We start from the raw sequence: 15,838 nt of genomic DNA, 5'->3' as shown, positions 1-15,838 counted from the left end.
TTAGTGGGACATTTTGCTAAGTTGAGTGACAGTATAAGGAATTGACTCTTCTAATGGGTTGTTAATTTCTTTGTTTTTTTCGTCTTTTTACTTGCTCCTCTATCTTATTTTTTTCAATTTTTGTTTAAAATATTTTATTTTTTTATTTTGTTGTATAATTTTTGAAGAAATTTTATAGAAAGTGTTTATTTATCATTTTTGTGACATAATTTAGAATATTTTGGATTCAAAAGTTTAATATTGGAGAATAATTTTTGAAAACTTTGGTTTGCTGACCTAATTAGTTGAATGTTTTTTTTCGTGTAGTAAATTTTAATCGATTCTCTTTGTATCAATATATGATTTTTAAGTAGAATTGTTTATATTTTGCTTTGCATAAATTTTCGGTTAGTATAAAAATCAAATTAATTTAGTTAATTTTTAATTATTTAAATCAAATTAAAATAAATATAATAAATATTTATTGGTTCGATTATTGTTTTGATTTGTTTTGTAGTTTCAAATAATGCTATTTATCTCTTATTCTTTTGCCATTAGAAAAGAAATTTCATTTGTTGTTGCTAATTTGTAATTATGAACTATCTTTTTTTGTTATGATGATTGTAACTTTTTTGAATTATAAATAATGTCTTAACATTGATAAACTTTAATAAGGTAAATTGAGTTTATAAAAAATATAAAAATATTCAGATAAAATCTCATAATTTTTCTTCACATAAATTGATTTTAATTCATGTTTCTCTTTTAAAAATGTGTTTAAGCCTAAAACTATCAGTCTGTTTGAATAAATTTAATAGTGATAAAATTCTAATGAAAAATTATATAAAATATTTTGAAATTATTTATAAAAATTGATACATTTGTTATTTCATACAAATAATTATAATATCAGCCAACTCAAACATTATCAATTTAAAAAAATTAAATCAAATAAAGCTATCAATTTATTTAATTAATATAATTTTATTCAGTTTAATTTTCAATCAAATCGCAAAGGAATTAAAAAATTAATTGTGAAATTATTTTAAAAAATAAATAATTATAGTCTATATATATTGTAGAATTAATTTAAAATTGATGAAAAAAATGTGAAAGAAGTAAGGGGAGAAGAAGAAACGTGGGTCGAAAATTTGATATAATATAGTGGGTCCCAGATAATAAGCTAGCTCTAAAATGTTGAATTCGGCACTTTTTGTGCATAAAAGAGGAAATATAAAATTTTGAATTAAAAATATTAAGAAAAGAAAAATAATAAAATTTGACAAAGGATGAAATGGAAAAGGTGATTCAAAGAAAAGTTGAAAGGAAGAGAGAGAAAGAAAGGACTTTAGTTTTCTGTTTTTTTGTAAGTGGGGTCCATTAATTCACATGACAATAAAAAGAACCATACTTGACTAGGTGGTGCTTTATATAAAATCACTATATATATATATATATAATTCAACCATACATTTTACATTAATAGTTGATTAGATAGTTAATACATAAAAATGATCCTAAACTTGATACCAAATTATAACTTTGACTTTAAACTTTGATAGTGCACAAATAGGACCTTTAACTATTCAAAACCTGAATAAACATGACCTCCGATTTTGTAACCCCATGCTCGAGTTTCACTCGCACCTACATGAAAAGGTAATCCGATCACAAGGTGTCACATAGTTAAAAGGGCTAACTTGGAGGAAGGATATATTTGTACAGTTTTGAATAGCTAAAAGTCATATTTTTGCACTGTCAAAGTTTTGCTTTTTGTGTTAAAAAGGCGCCGTTATTATTATTATTATTATTATTATTATTATTAATAATAATAATAATAATAATAATAATAATAATAATATTTTATTTCTATAGCTGCAACACCTAACTTTTTTTTTAATTAAAAAATCGAACCTGCGTAGTAGGCTGAAGGAAGCGCCCAAGAAGAGCAAATAACACCACTGGGCTATCTAAGTGTCTTATTTCATGTGGTTCAACATTAATATACGTACATAAATATAGATTTTCTACCTTATATATATAACGTAATTTTTTTACTGAGGGGGTTCGAATGAACCCCATGGAAATCACGTAGGTCCGCCCTTGCATTAATTTAATAATGTTTTAATAACGTTAATTTAATAACATTGTAATAACGTTAATTTGATAACGTTAATTTAATATACTACTACTACTATCCTTAATAACGTTAATTTAAAATTATAATTTTTTTATTATTAGTATTGTTTCATCTTTAATTTAATATTTAAATAAATTATATTTAGATATATTATATAACTTAAATTCGCCCTCTGCTTTGTAATATATATACATACCCGCGCGATTTTTTCATATGAGGCTGACCCACCTAATTAATAAATCTTCAATATTTCTCTTTTTCCGCAATGACAAAAGAAATTAGATGTCATTTTCATCTTTACGCTAAAAATAATAGTGAAAAGTTAATTAAAGGTCATATTTGTGCAATTTTGAATAGTTAAAAGTCATATTTATGCACCGTCAAAGTTTAAGGTCACATTTATGTATTATGCCCTTAAATTTTAAGTAGGCCGCGCTCAGTTTTGCATGTTGAACACGCGTTTTGCCACGTAGGATTGGAGGTCATATTTGTGCAGTTTTGAATAGTTAAAGATCATATTTATACACTATCAAAGTTTAAGATCAAAGTTATAATTTGGTTTCAAGTTTAGAATCATTTTTATAGCAAACTTCAAATCATTCGATAAAACTTAGGTGGGATGATCACTTTTTATGTCTGCTATGGGTCATTAATCTCATGACCGTTTTATAATTTTGAAATTCTAACAAGTTTTTGAATCTCATGAATCATTTTTTGTTCCTAATATAAGACTACTCATGTAGTCTTCGAGTTGATAGTAGTCTAGAGTATCTGTCTGCCATTTTAATAGTCTTTTCATATAGTCTTTGGCTTGTGGAATCTGATATAATCTATTGTTTATTATGTTTTAAACTTCTTGCATGTATTCTCCCGCACTTGTGTGCTATTTGTTGTTATGTTTCTCTTCACTATCATTATTTTTTTAATTAATATTTTAAATTTCTTCACTTAAGCTGAGAATTTTTCAAAATAACCTCTCTCCCTCGAAGCGGTATGAAAAGATTTGTATAGACTTTGTCGGTGTAATATATCATAATAATTAAATTACAGTTGAAAATATAAAAAAAATGAAAGAAAATAAAATAATCTTCTTCTTGGTCGGAGCGCGGATATCTCGCTCTCCTTAAGGAGATTCAAGCCCACTGCGACATAATCTACACCGATCCAGTATATCTTTTGACTTGTCCCCTCCAGAATACAACAACCCATCAACGATTTGTAACTCAAGCAACTCCGAATTAGTTGAAGAGTCCAAAGCCCCACCATAAAAACACTTTCCTTCAACACATTAAAACTCTCTTTGTATAGTGAATATAGTTAAAGATTTAGAATATTTTGCTATGTGTCAACTCTCTCTTTCACTACTACATATTACAATATTTCCACACTTATCTTTTTCCCCATGTCTCACAATATACTACAACTCATGATCTCTTTTCTTCTTCCACCACGACAAAGAAAGAAGCACCACTATTTATAGGTAAGGAATTCATCTTTGTATTGAATATAAAGAATCAATATATATATGTATATATATATTTCTACTACATAGAAAGGAGAGTTGAGGACAACCAAGGGAAATCTTATAATTATATTCATTATCAAGGGCAAAATGTTTTTAACTTGAAAATATCTCTTTCTTCACTCTTTTTTTCAAGCTTCTTGATATAAAATATAAATACCTTACAAACATGTTATTTGTATACCACTATAATCTTAATGCATACATTATAACACATTATATTTTTACCTAGGTTATTATGTTTGTAGACACATAATTTTGTCCCTCCTCGAAAGCATTTTTACCTCTGTCTTACTGCGTGCCCTCACCCGTATGATTTTATCCCACAAAAATACAAAAAAAAATAACAAACCCACTAACAAACCTAATCCCCAATTATTCTTTTGGTAACAAAATTAACCACCCTCATATCAATTTTGGACAACACATCACCACCCCATGCCCCCTATCCTAACCACTACCCCTACCACGTCACCACCCCCAAATCACGTTTTTCCATCTTTTGTTTTAATACCAGAATACATACACATAGAAGGGAGAAAAAGGAATAAACCAAAAAAAAAAAAGGGAGCCCACGTGATTCCACACACACAAAAAGGGGGCTTAATTTCCATTTATACACATATACATCATCACATTCAAGGGGGCACAGATACTCTCACTGACCATACTCTCCATCCATCGTCACTACCATACACCTCACAGAAAAGCTCTACTTTTCTTCACTCACTGGTATCTTCACTCACCAACGAGACACACACATAAACCTCACCATAAAACACACAATTCACCTTCTTCTCCAGAATCCATACACAACAACAAACATAGCACTCAACATTCACCACCTACGCACAATTCTTCACAAACACACGCACAAGGGTCGGAGTGAGAGAGAAAATGAGAGAGGTCGGCGATTGAGAGGTAGATCGGAGACGGAGAGACGAGAAAAGGGAAATGGAGTGGGGAAGCCGCTGGGAAATGACTAATATTCTGAATTTTCCAGCGAGATTATTGCCGGAATTCATTTTTCCCCATCGAAAAAGCCACCAGCTCTCTTTCGTTCTTATTTTTTGACCAAAAACCGAGGATCACTGACGAGCCGAAAACAGGAGAACAGTAGCGAGCCGGATTCTTTTTCCAAAATTGGTTCAAAAATGGTTTTGCATTGGAACGGGTTTGGGTTTTGGATATTGTTGGTCTCGTTTGGTTCCTATTAGTCCATTTCGGATTGACGGCGTTCACTGATTTTTAATCGGGAAACTCGAGTTGGGTTGTGCTCTTTGGTATTTGTTCAAGTTGCAGGTTTTGAGGTTACAGTTGGTTCGAGGTTCCGTTGCTCCGTCAATTTCAATTCATCACTGATTTTGGAATAAAATGAACTATTGAGGTCCAATTCTATCTCTTACCTCTCTTTTCATGAATATTTTTGAATGGTGTGATTTTTGGTTGAATTTGATTGAGGTGATTTTACTCGTCGTTATTTGATTGTTAATTCTGATGTGAAGTATGTTAATAACGTAGTTGATTTGGGGTTAAGTTGAATTTTGGGAAAACGATCGAAAATTGTTAAAAGTGAATGTTGATTTATGTTGGTTTAGTGATGATTACTTGATTCGGAATAAACATCGACTTTGTTAAGTTCGATAGTATCTTGTTTTAGGTCGTGAATCGTTAGGCAAACGATAGGGGTAGGCAAACTTAGGGATTGTGAAATTGATGAAATGTTTGCGATATGCGTTGAATGGATTTGTTTTATCACAATTGAAAAAATGTACTCATTTGACAGGGGAATGCCCCAAGGTATTTGTATTGCTTTATTCGGGGAATGCCCCGAGAAAGTTGTACTTGAAGAAGGCGCACGGTCAAGTCCCGAAATATCGAATGGAGTAAAGAATCGGAGTATAGTTTAGTATTAGTGTAGGTTAGATAGGATTTATTTTTGCATTTTTCTATTTTGGACTGTATAAATTGAACTGGACATTATGATTTTGGATTTGTTTTGTTTTGATTCATTGTTTTTGTGTTTTTTATGTGGTTTATACATTGGTAGTGTCAAATTAGCCGATATTCTCCACCAAGCGATTGTGGTCGAACCACGGGATTGAGGGGTGCGTAACACCTTCCCCTCAGTCAACAGAATTCCTTAACCAGAATCTCTATTTGCAAACCAGTTTAAAGAGTTAAATCATTTTGAAAAGGATTTTCTAAGGTGACTTGGCACACCAGATTATGTCGAGTGGCGACTCTGATTCAAAATGTAAATAATCCTTTTTCGAAATAAATTTTCAATCTTTTGTCACTTTAATAAATAAAAACCCTTTCGAAATTAAAAATATATCTTTTCGGAAAAAAGGGGTGTGACAGCTTTGATGACTCTGCTGGGGAGTTTTCGGAATTCGAGCTTATTTTTTGGAGTTGTATCGACTTAGTTTGACATTATGGGTGTGTAAACATTGTTTGTGTTATCGTTTGTTGTTATCATTTTTGAGTGCCTACGTTCTCTTTGTTTACAGTTTTTCTCTTATGTGTTACCGCTTTACAACTGGCATCATGTGCATAACTCGAGTCAATTCTTTCTGCAACAAGTTCTGTAGTACATGCTGTGTACACGACCTATAGTGGAGTCACCCTTATTTTAGGAGGGGGAGCCAAAGCAGCCACTATCGACCATATGCTCCCCCCTAAACAGCCTTGTTAGTGAACCCCAGCGTAGGTCAGCCTTTAAGTCATGCTTATGTGCATCATATTGAGACCTAGCAAGGCCCATTTGTTCCTTTGTAGGAGACTTACCTCTGAAGCATCCCTACGTGCTAAATGTTGCATCTCTGAGGGTAACGTGGTTATTTGATTGACTGATTTTAGGGAAAGTGTTTTGCGAAAATTTTGACTTTTGAAAGAGAGTCGCCACTTAATTTTGAAAAAAGGAATTAAGAAACCTTTGTAATGTACTTAGACGATTCAAAACAAAAAAATCATTTAAGTTAAGAGATTCTAGATAAGCGGTTCCTATTAACGTTTTAGGAAGGTGTTAGGCACCTAAAACGTCCGCTAACTTGCGGTTATCCGGACTGTTTGAAAATCATCTTTTGCTTAACTTTGAAAAAGTTTATTTTTTTTTTTTGAAAAGAAAAGCGATTTTAGGAATATTTTGGTGTTTATGCAAAACTAGTTTTTTAGCGACTTAACTAAGGATTTAACTAGGTTTGCCAAGCACACGTAAAGCAAGTAAGCAAATAGAAAAAAGGAAAAGGGGAGAAGTAGTGATTTAGTCTTTTAAGCCCAAACCGTCGACCCTGTCCTAATCTAGTTGGGTTTTTGACCTATTCTTTCACCTGTCCTAATTCAATGTTTTTGAGCCCCTTTTCAGCTCGAGTTTTCACTTCACCTGTATTAAATACAACTTTGTCTTCGAGGCCCAAATGAATAAATAAATAAAGACAACAATAAATAAACTAAAATAAAAATAACAGATGAGACTTTTGTCTCTTGGCTGCTTCGAACGTAGGACTTTAATCCATTTCTTCTTCTTTCGACTCCTTGGTTTCGGTATGCCACGAGGTCGAACTTTTGAATATTTTCCCTCGAAGTTTGACTCAAAAATAGAGGCCTCATTGGACTCTTAGCAATGCAAAGGAAAGGAAGCCCATTCGGACTCTGGATGGAATTTCCATGCAAAACAAGAAAAATAAAGAAAACATTAATATAGATCCGATTGAGAAAGAAAAGAAGGAAAATGAGTAACTAAAAAAACTAAATCTTTTATTATGAATACATTCAAAATCCCATAGGATTAGTTGGAAAAGTAACAAAAGCTTAGAAATATAGAGCAAAAGAAAGATAAATAAAGACAATCGGCTCAAGAAAAGGTCATGCTTTGAGCAAAATAGGAAAAGGTACAATTCTGAGTAAACAAGTGACAAGAAACAATAAGAATAGAAGGGGAAAACTCCATTTTTTGCAATTTAGACACAAAAATTAAACCAGTAAATATGGAAAAACTGAATTTTTTCAACGAACATACCAAAAATCCACAAAATTAGTTAACACAAGTATGATGTACACATCAAGTGGACAAGAGCTCAAATATTATGAACCAAATGAATGAATCTTTTTTGTAAATACTCAAAGAACCCACAAAACTATTTGACAAAAGTATGATTTACTCAATAAGTGGCCACCCAAATATCCAAAGCAAAAGAAAGGAAAATCAAGGGAATCAACGAATGAAAGTTCATAGTCTTACAGTAAAAAGGAAAGGAAAAAAAATTGAGCAAGGTAATAACTGTAAAAATCAACAAGAATTCCAAAACTTTTCATGACATCATTTTAACAGGCACTAACTACAACACTAAAACAATCAAAACAAAATTAAAATGAGATGAAACAAAATAAAACACTAAAGCAGAATATCAAATATCTCAGCAGCACAACCGATTTTTGTAGATCACAATTATCAACTTTAAAGTAATACAACACTCAACATGCCTATATAAAATCCTAAAATGCTATGTCATCGAATGTATAACACTATAAAGCAGTAACTAAACAGAGCAAAGTAGAGATTGAAGATATCACGAAGTGAAGCATACGAGCAAGGAAAGGAAAGATAACAACACTCACTGTGGCCAAACAATACCCGCAGGTAGATTCAGATTAAGAACTTTCAAAGACGAAAACATGTCATGAACATTTCGTCTTTAGTTCTATTTTCACAAGATCGCGAGTTGTCAATTTAGTTAAGCCTCTTGGACATTGTAAACCAAAGAGACTTAACAAAACTTTTGCTTCAAAGGCAAATTGACTAAACTAATTTCAATGATTTCTCAAATAATTTCAAATAAGGGATACAAGACTAACAACAACGAGAAAAATAAAACTTCATTTCAAAGATTTAGAGACAGTCACGTCCAAATAGAAACGAGGAAAATGAGACTAACAACAACTCTACAAAACTACAGCAAGGATGACTATTATTCCAATCCTCCTCACTATTCTGACAGATTCGAATGAAATGGTCTTTAAAAGAACCTAGGACTTTCTGATAAGCTTTTGGATCCTGCTCATTGTCCTTTTAGCATATGAGAAGCCAAAGAAACTTGAGAGGTAGCTCTACTAGCAGCACTGCTAGCTCGATAATTAAGACTCCATCGAATAGTAACAATAGACAAAACACTGTCAACTAACAATTACGACCAAAACAACATTCGGTTAAGACTATTAAACATAGTCCAAGCAATAAACTTTAACTAGCCAACCAGCTATTCAAGCCACAAGCAGTACACAAAACGAGAGTATCAAATCAAAAATCTACCAACAATTAACTACAGCTATCAAAGCCATCTACCAGCAAATAACCCAGCATACAATCATACTGAAAATTTATTCATAACTACAGAAGATCGAGATGAAGCAGAAGAGATCAAAGCTTGAACGGAAAAAGGGCATTACCTATTCGAGAGCAGCGAAATAGGACTACAAACTGACGTCAAACTCCACCACCACCGGAAAGCTCGATTCCATTACGTAAATTTCAACTAGCTGACCTCTTCTTCCTAAAATCTTTGTTAAATAAAAGTTCCTCTTTCACGAGACTCATTTTTCCTCTCTTTTCGAACCTAGCTTTTCTTAGGAAAATTTTTTCGCACTCAAATTTTCCAACCCCAGAATTTCGAAACCTCCTTCTTGAACCCTAAAAATTTTGAACCCTAATTCTCCAACCTTAGAATTTCGAAAACCCTTCAATTCTCCCCCTCCAAAAAAATCCCCTAACAGTGACCCAAATGGGTCTTTATATAGAGGATGAATTAGGGGTAGGTTAGGAACTTAAAAAAAAGGAATTCAAAATCCTTAAAAATTGGATTACCCCCAACAAATTATACCGATTGTACCAATTTTGAAATTGGTGGACCAATAAGATTTAGGGAAAACGAATTTTTGCCAAGAGCCAATAAAATTGTGACATATATGTATGAAATCATACCATTGTTACCGAGATTCGCGGATTTGAGCCGTTGTGGTGCGTGAGGTGTCCAATTTTTAGAACTCTCGTCAAAGAAAACGTCTTAATCGATGGGTCGAGTTGAAGAGAAAGAGGGGTTAGTTGGGTTCGCAGGTATGGTCAGATTGCCAGGCTAGCATTGGTACTACTGCGATGGTTGAGAAGAGTTGTCCTTTATTGATGAAGGACGTTGACGTTGTTTTTTTTTTATTATGGTTTATGTTTGAAGAGGAGAATCGAATTGGGTCGGGTAATTAATGGAAGTGGGCTGGTGTGGCTTGGTCCATTTATGATGATCCATTGAAGGGTAATTGGGTTGCTACTGATTTGCTAATTGGGTCCAAATTGAGGATTTGGCCATTCATTTAAGTTTTGGCCAAATTAAAGATCAATTGGCCAATTGCATCGCAATTGTGGCCAATTTGATTTCAATTATGACCAAATTAAATGAAAATTCGAAATGGATTAATATCTCATTTAACTCCGAGCTTCTTGATTTGATAAAATCAAACATATATTTATTCGAATAAGTTATTTTCAAGGATAAATTGTACTTAAATCAAGATTTAGTCATTATAATTTATTTCAAGACAACCTTGATTAAAATTCGATATTTTTATAAAAATAGATATTTAAGTAACAACATTACAACTTCGTACAACTGAATACGATAATTTATAACCGCTACTTAAAATAACGAAATTACCCCGATAAATACTTTTGAAAAGTTTCTTTATTCGATAAAATAAATATTGTTATTTTATTAAAAATCAAAGAAACTCGAGATTAAACGTAGTTGTGGAGGAAAAAATTTAGGTGTCAACAGAAAGCATGTGCTAGAATTAAAGTAATGTGTGTAGGCAATGGAAAAAAAAAAAAAGAGAAAACGAAAAGGTGAATAAAAAAAGGGTTTTGTAGTTTTTTTTAGAGTTTTTTATAAATTTTGTTCTTCACATTCCAAAAATTCAAAAAAAAAAACAAATCTTTTACCTTTTGCATTTATTTTCTCAAAAAAAAAAGTTTTTTTCACCATTTGCACCATCTTCTCAAAATACAAAAAAAGCATCAAAAAGATTTTCCTTTTGTTTCTTTAGTCATCATTCATAATTCAAAAATTTTTAAAAAAGATTTTTCATTCATAGGGATTTTCATAAAAGAAAAATTAAAAAAAAATGGTAGAAGTTTTGTACATTTCATATAATGAAAATACGAAAATGGTTTTTCTTCCATAGTTGTTGGTGTCAGTTTTATATGTAGTGTCAAAGTGAACCCCCCCGCCCCCCCCCAAAAAATTATCATTGTAGTCTCGTCTTTCAAGTCAGGGTTCAGTCGGTTATTTAATCCTTAATTGTCCTATCTGGACGAACTACGCACCCCTGATTCTCCTCTCTCGAGATGTGAGATACGTAGGCAGCCTATTGTGGGTTTCGGGATCTTATTTGAAAAATTCAAAAAAAGATTTTCTTCACTTTTCTTTTAAAGTAGGTGTTTCCTATACATCTTTAAAAGAAAATCACAAAAAAGATTTTTTGTTAATAGCTTCAAGTCTCATTTTCGTATGAAATTCAAAAATTGAAAACCCAAAAAGATTTTTCTTTGGTAATCATAGGTTTTGTTTTGTATAGGGAGTTTAAACCTGAAAAATGCAAAAACAAATTTCGTCAATTCTTTTGACAATTTGTTATTTTTGAAGTTTCTAAAAAAAGAGAGGAAAAAGAGTTTAATCAGCCATTTTGGCAAGACTTCACGAACTACGCACACCTGATTCTCCCTTTTTGGGGGTGAGATATGTAGGTGCCCTCCTTGGTTTCGGTGATCTTTTCAAAATGAAAAAAAAAGTTTTACTAAAGTGTTGGAACTCTAACGCATTTGCTATCTCTTGTCCAGTTAGTTTAAGGTGGTTGATTTTTGGCATTTTGGCTGATCCTTCATATTGCACCTAGCCGAAGAGAAAGTTATGGCCAACAAGGATACTAAGATTGTGGTCACAATCAGATAGGGAGTTCGGGGAATGAGAATTTAGGAGCTAATGAAGAGATTCGGAATTTAAGGCATCAAATGATAGAAATGCATCGAGCTTGGGCAAATGGGTTGCCGCCGCCTCCATTTCCCGCTGATAATCTGGAATATCTTTCTAATTTACCTCCAGTGTCACATGCTCAATTCCCTATTTTTGTTGACACAACACAATATGCATTAGGATCGACTCCAGGGCAAGAATATCCAAACACTTTCAATGTTCATTTCCTCACTCCTCAACACAAAAATACCACATGATCGGTTCCACCCACTGTTTATGCTTTTACAACAGTACCCCCACCTGAAGCTCCTAATTTTGAGGTTTATCCACCGATTGTGTCTCTCCACTCTGCAAGTGAGCATGTATTGAATATTTTTAGTGATCAGTATTATGCTCCCGTTCCCACATTTAAGTCGGCTGGTCCTTATGGCTACACTGACGCACCTGAATTTCCCCATCTGAGAAGCCTGTTATGACAGAAGAACAAGAGGAAATGACCAGAAAATTGAGAAGTTTGGAACTGGCTATGAAGAACTTACAAGGACTTGGGGGTTACAAAAGTGTCTCATATAAGGACTTATGCATGTTTCCAGGCGTCAACCTTCCTCCCGATTTTAAAATGCCAAAGTTTGAGAAATATGACGGACATGAGGACCCAGTGGCATATTTGAGGCACTATTTTAACCAATTAAGGGGCAATAGAGGGAAGGAAGAGCTACTCATGGCTTATTTCGGGGAGAGTCTTTCAGGCCTAGCTTTGGAATGGTTTGTTGACCAAGACATTGACAAGTGGATTAGTTGGGATGACCTAGCTAATGAATTTGTGCAACAATTTCAATACAATGTGGAGTTGATCCCTGATAAAAAATCCCTAACTAGTATAAAAAAAAGAACTCCGAAAGTTTAAGAGAATATGCGATTAGATGGCGTGAATAAGTGGCTAGGGTGAAACCGCCAATGAAAGAAAGTAAGATAGTAGAGGTATTTATTCAAGCGCAACACAAAAAATATTATCAAAACTTGTTACCTGCATTAGGCAAGCCATTCATTGAGGTCCTTAAAATGGGAAAGATGATAGAAGAGGGAATTAAGACTGGTCGCATTGTGAGTTTTGCAACATTGAAAGCGACTACTCAAGCAATTCAAAGGGTTCAGGAAGTGTTGGGGAGAAAAATAATGAGAAAGATGCATCTGTAATTGTAGTTGGACAGCAGAAAAGGTCAAGGAGACCACGGCGTCGTCGCTCTCAGGCTCAAACCCAAGTTCATGTCCAAGCTTTACATAATCACTCTCAAAATCCATTATACTTTGGTCCTCCACCTCCATATTTAGTATATAATGCACAGCTACATGTTCAAACCTTATCTTACCCACAGTGGAACACACCAACTCCTCAGAGTCGTCCACTAACTCCATAAACATACCAAAACCCTTCTAAGCCTGATTTTTGATCCAAGCCAAATGATGAAATGAGGCAGAAGTCGAGAGATAGCTTCACACCAATTAGAGAGTCGTATGCCAGTTTATTTTATAGATTGGTATAGTGGGGCATGATCACTCCTCTCTTTGGGCACACTCTTAATCGGCGTTCAAGAAATTTTGATCCTAACATACGATGTGCATATCATTGTGATGCTCAGGGTCATAGTATTGAAGATTATCGAGATTTGAAAAGATAAATTGAAAGATGATTCAAGATGGATCAATTATGATGCAGAACATTGAAAGTGAGGAAAGCTCTAGTCATGCTGCTATGAAATCCAGTGGCTAAGTTGTCAGGCTGAGCAATTGAGAAGTCACCCCACTCCTTACTAGGAATAGGTCTGGTAGTTTGTTTTATCTTCTTTTCTGTTTTCCAAATTATTTCAGGGTTGTAGTTCGGGATCTATTTTCTTTTGTCCCTTTGTCGTTTATGTTCAAACCCTTCTATCTTTTGTTTCAACTAAAGGAAGTGTCCCCTTTTTCCCTGTGTTTTAAATATGTGTTGTTTGTTTGTTTTCTTTACATAGTATATTTTATGTTGATTTTAGTGATATGACATGCTAGCGGAATTTTCAACCAGATCTTAAAATCCAACTTAACCATGAAACATTGAATCAGAGGGCTAAAGTTAGGAAAAACATCTGAGAAAATAGGTAGAGTGCTGAGACATTTGGTGACAAGTAGAAGCCTTCTTCGAAAATTAAGGCAATTATTTTGAGAATCACAAGAATAACTTGTTCATCAGTTGAAAAACATAGCTCAATGAGGTCAAATAGCGAATGTGTGCTCCCGAGGAACAGAAAAAAACCAACTCCACGAAAGCATGAGTCATTCAATGTGAGGGATGTACAACAAAGATGGAGTTGTTGTTCGACAAATGTAGAGGAAGAGGTGGCACATATGCTCGGCGAAAGTTAGTGTTGTAAAACATGTCATAAGTTATATTTATTGCGTACTTTCACATTGCATGCTATGTACTGCATTTTCAAGGATTGATATGACGAAGGCATTTCATTCTACTATCCAGATATTGTGTCATCCTTTGTTTACGCCATTTGAGCCTTAGTGTAATTTTATTTCATACCCCTCTTTTAGAATCAAGATAGAGTCAACAAAGCTCAAAAGAAAAGTATCGAGCAAAACAGTAGAGTTAGAAAAATTTCAAAAGAAAAGAGAGAAGAAAAAGGAGAAGAAAATATGACCAAAAATAAAGTAAAGAGAAGAGTGTCAAGAAAAATAGAGTCATAAAATTCCCAAAGAGAAAGAGATAACAAAAGAAACGTAGAAAAAAAAAGAAATTAGAATCAAGTAAAACAAGCTGCCAGAACTACGCAAGACCTGATTCTCCTCTCTCGGGGGTGAGATACGTAGGCTGCCTACTAAGGGCTCGATCCAACCAAATAACTAATTTAGAGTCACCCAGCCAAAAGAAACTGGGGCATGAGTTAATTCTCAATGTTTGAGTCGATTCCAAAAGTGGTAAGTCCTACCCCACTTCAAGTGTCGTTTGGGCCCCATGCCTTCCTTTCTTTCAAACCTTATCCAAAAGCCAAGTTACAACAAAAAAAAAACCTTCAGATCAATCTTTGAGAATGTTAAGGCTAAACATGCAATGGTTGTGATGACGCATTTTGAGGAACTACTTGTCTTTCTCAATAGAACCAGGATTCGAAACAAGAATGAGAGAGCCTTATTGGTGAAAACCCTCATGGGCACCATGAGGAGATGGTGAGCTGAGAATAATGAAAATGATAGTCACATTAGTGACAACCTTTACGGAATCCATAGAATGATGGTGAGGTGATAAAAAAAATAAGAGAGGCTTGTTGGCGAAAACCCTTCAAGGCGTCACTAGCCGAATGAGGTCTCCAAATGCAATTGTACCAAGAAAGCAACTCACTTTCAGAGTAGTTAACTCAACAACAATTTGTGAGAGTTTTGAATGGAAAGATCAGACAGTTTAATCCGATATACATGTCATAATCATTAGAGTTGACTGTCATTTCCAGATAAACTTTCATCTTTTTTAATGGGGACATTCATTGTCATTTCTTTCTTTTCTATAGTTATATTTTTATTTTCTTGAGTCAGTTATCTAAATAAAATAAAAATTATTGTCATTTTTCTCTTGTCTTTGAGTTAAGTCCATGTCAAATCAAGTGAGAAAGGATCTCAAAACTGGCTACCAGCTTCTTCAATTGCACAAAGTAAGACAAAGTCGGCACATAAAAGGCACATGATTGTGAGCTGAAATAAGGCATGCAAAATTTTTGTCAACAGACAAGTGTAGACACCTAATTTTGTTCTCCCAAAATTGAATTTTTATCCATTTTTTAGCTCACCTTACTATATACCCTCACCCATGTGATTATACCCCACAAAAATACAAAAATAACAAAAATTCAATAAATTCCTAACCTTATCCTAACAAACTTTATCCTAATCCTAACAACCTCACCACCCCACCCTCTACCTACCTACCATACCCCTACCCCACGTGACCCCCTCCTTTTCCTTGGCCAAAAAAAATACACACAGGGGGGATCACAAATAAAAGAGGAATTCCATTTTTTTGGTTTTCGACTCCTGGACTCCATTCTTTTTTCCTTTTCCTGCTCCAAAAGCACACACTTACAGAGAGGAACAAAAGAAAAAGATTCCCTCACACCTCACAAGAATAATTCCATTCAATATATC

At 33.7% G+C, this 15,838-nt stretch overlaps 1 long non-coding RNA gene across 1 annotated transcript; it reads left to right on the top strand.

The window, feature by feature from the left end:
- Positions 1-3,775: 3,775 nt before the first annotated feature.
- On the top strand, positions 3,776-5,653 carry LOC124889445. Its single transcript, XR_007048429.1, has 2 exons — positions 3,776-5,028; positions 5,428-5,653. It is a non-coding gene; the product is annotated as an uncharacterized LOC124889445 (long non-coding RNA).
- Positions 5,654-15,838: the final 10,185 nt, after the last annotated feature.

This window comes from Capsicum annuum, chromosome 12 (genome assembly GCF_002878395.1).
Source record: "Capsicum annuum cultivar UCD-10X-F1 chromosome 12, UCD10Xv1.1, whole genome shotgun sequence".
Lineage (NCBI taxonomy): Eukaryota > Viridiplantae > Streptophyta > Magnoliopsida > Solanales > Solanaceae > Capsicum > Capsicum annuum.
This window is presented reverse-complemented; position numbering and strand designations above follow the sequence as displayed.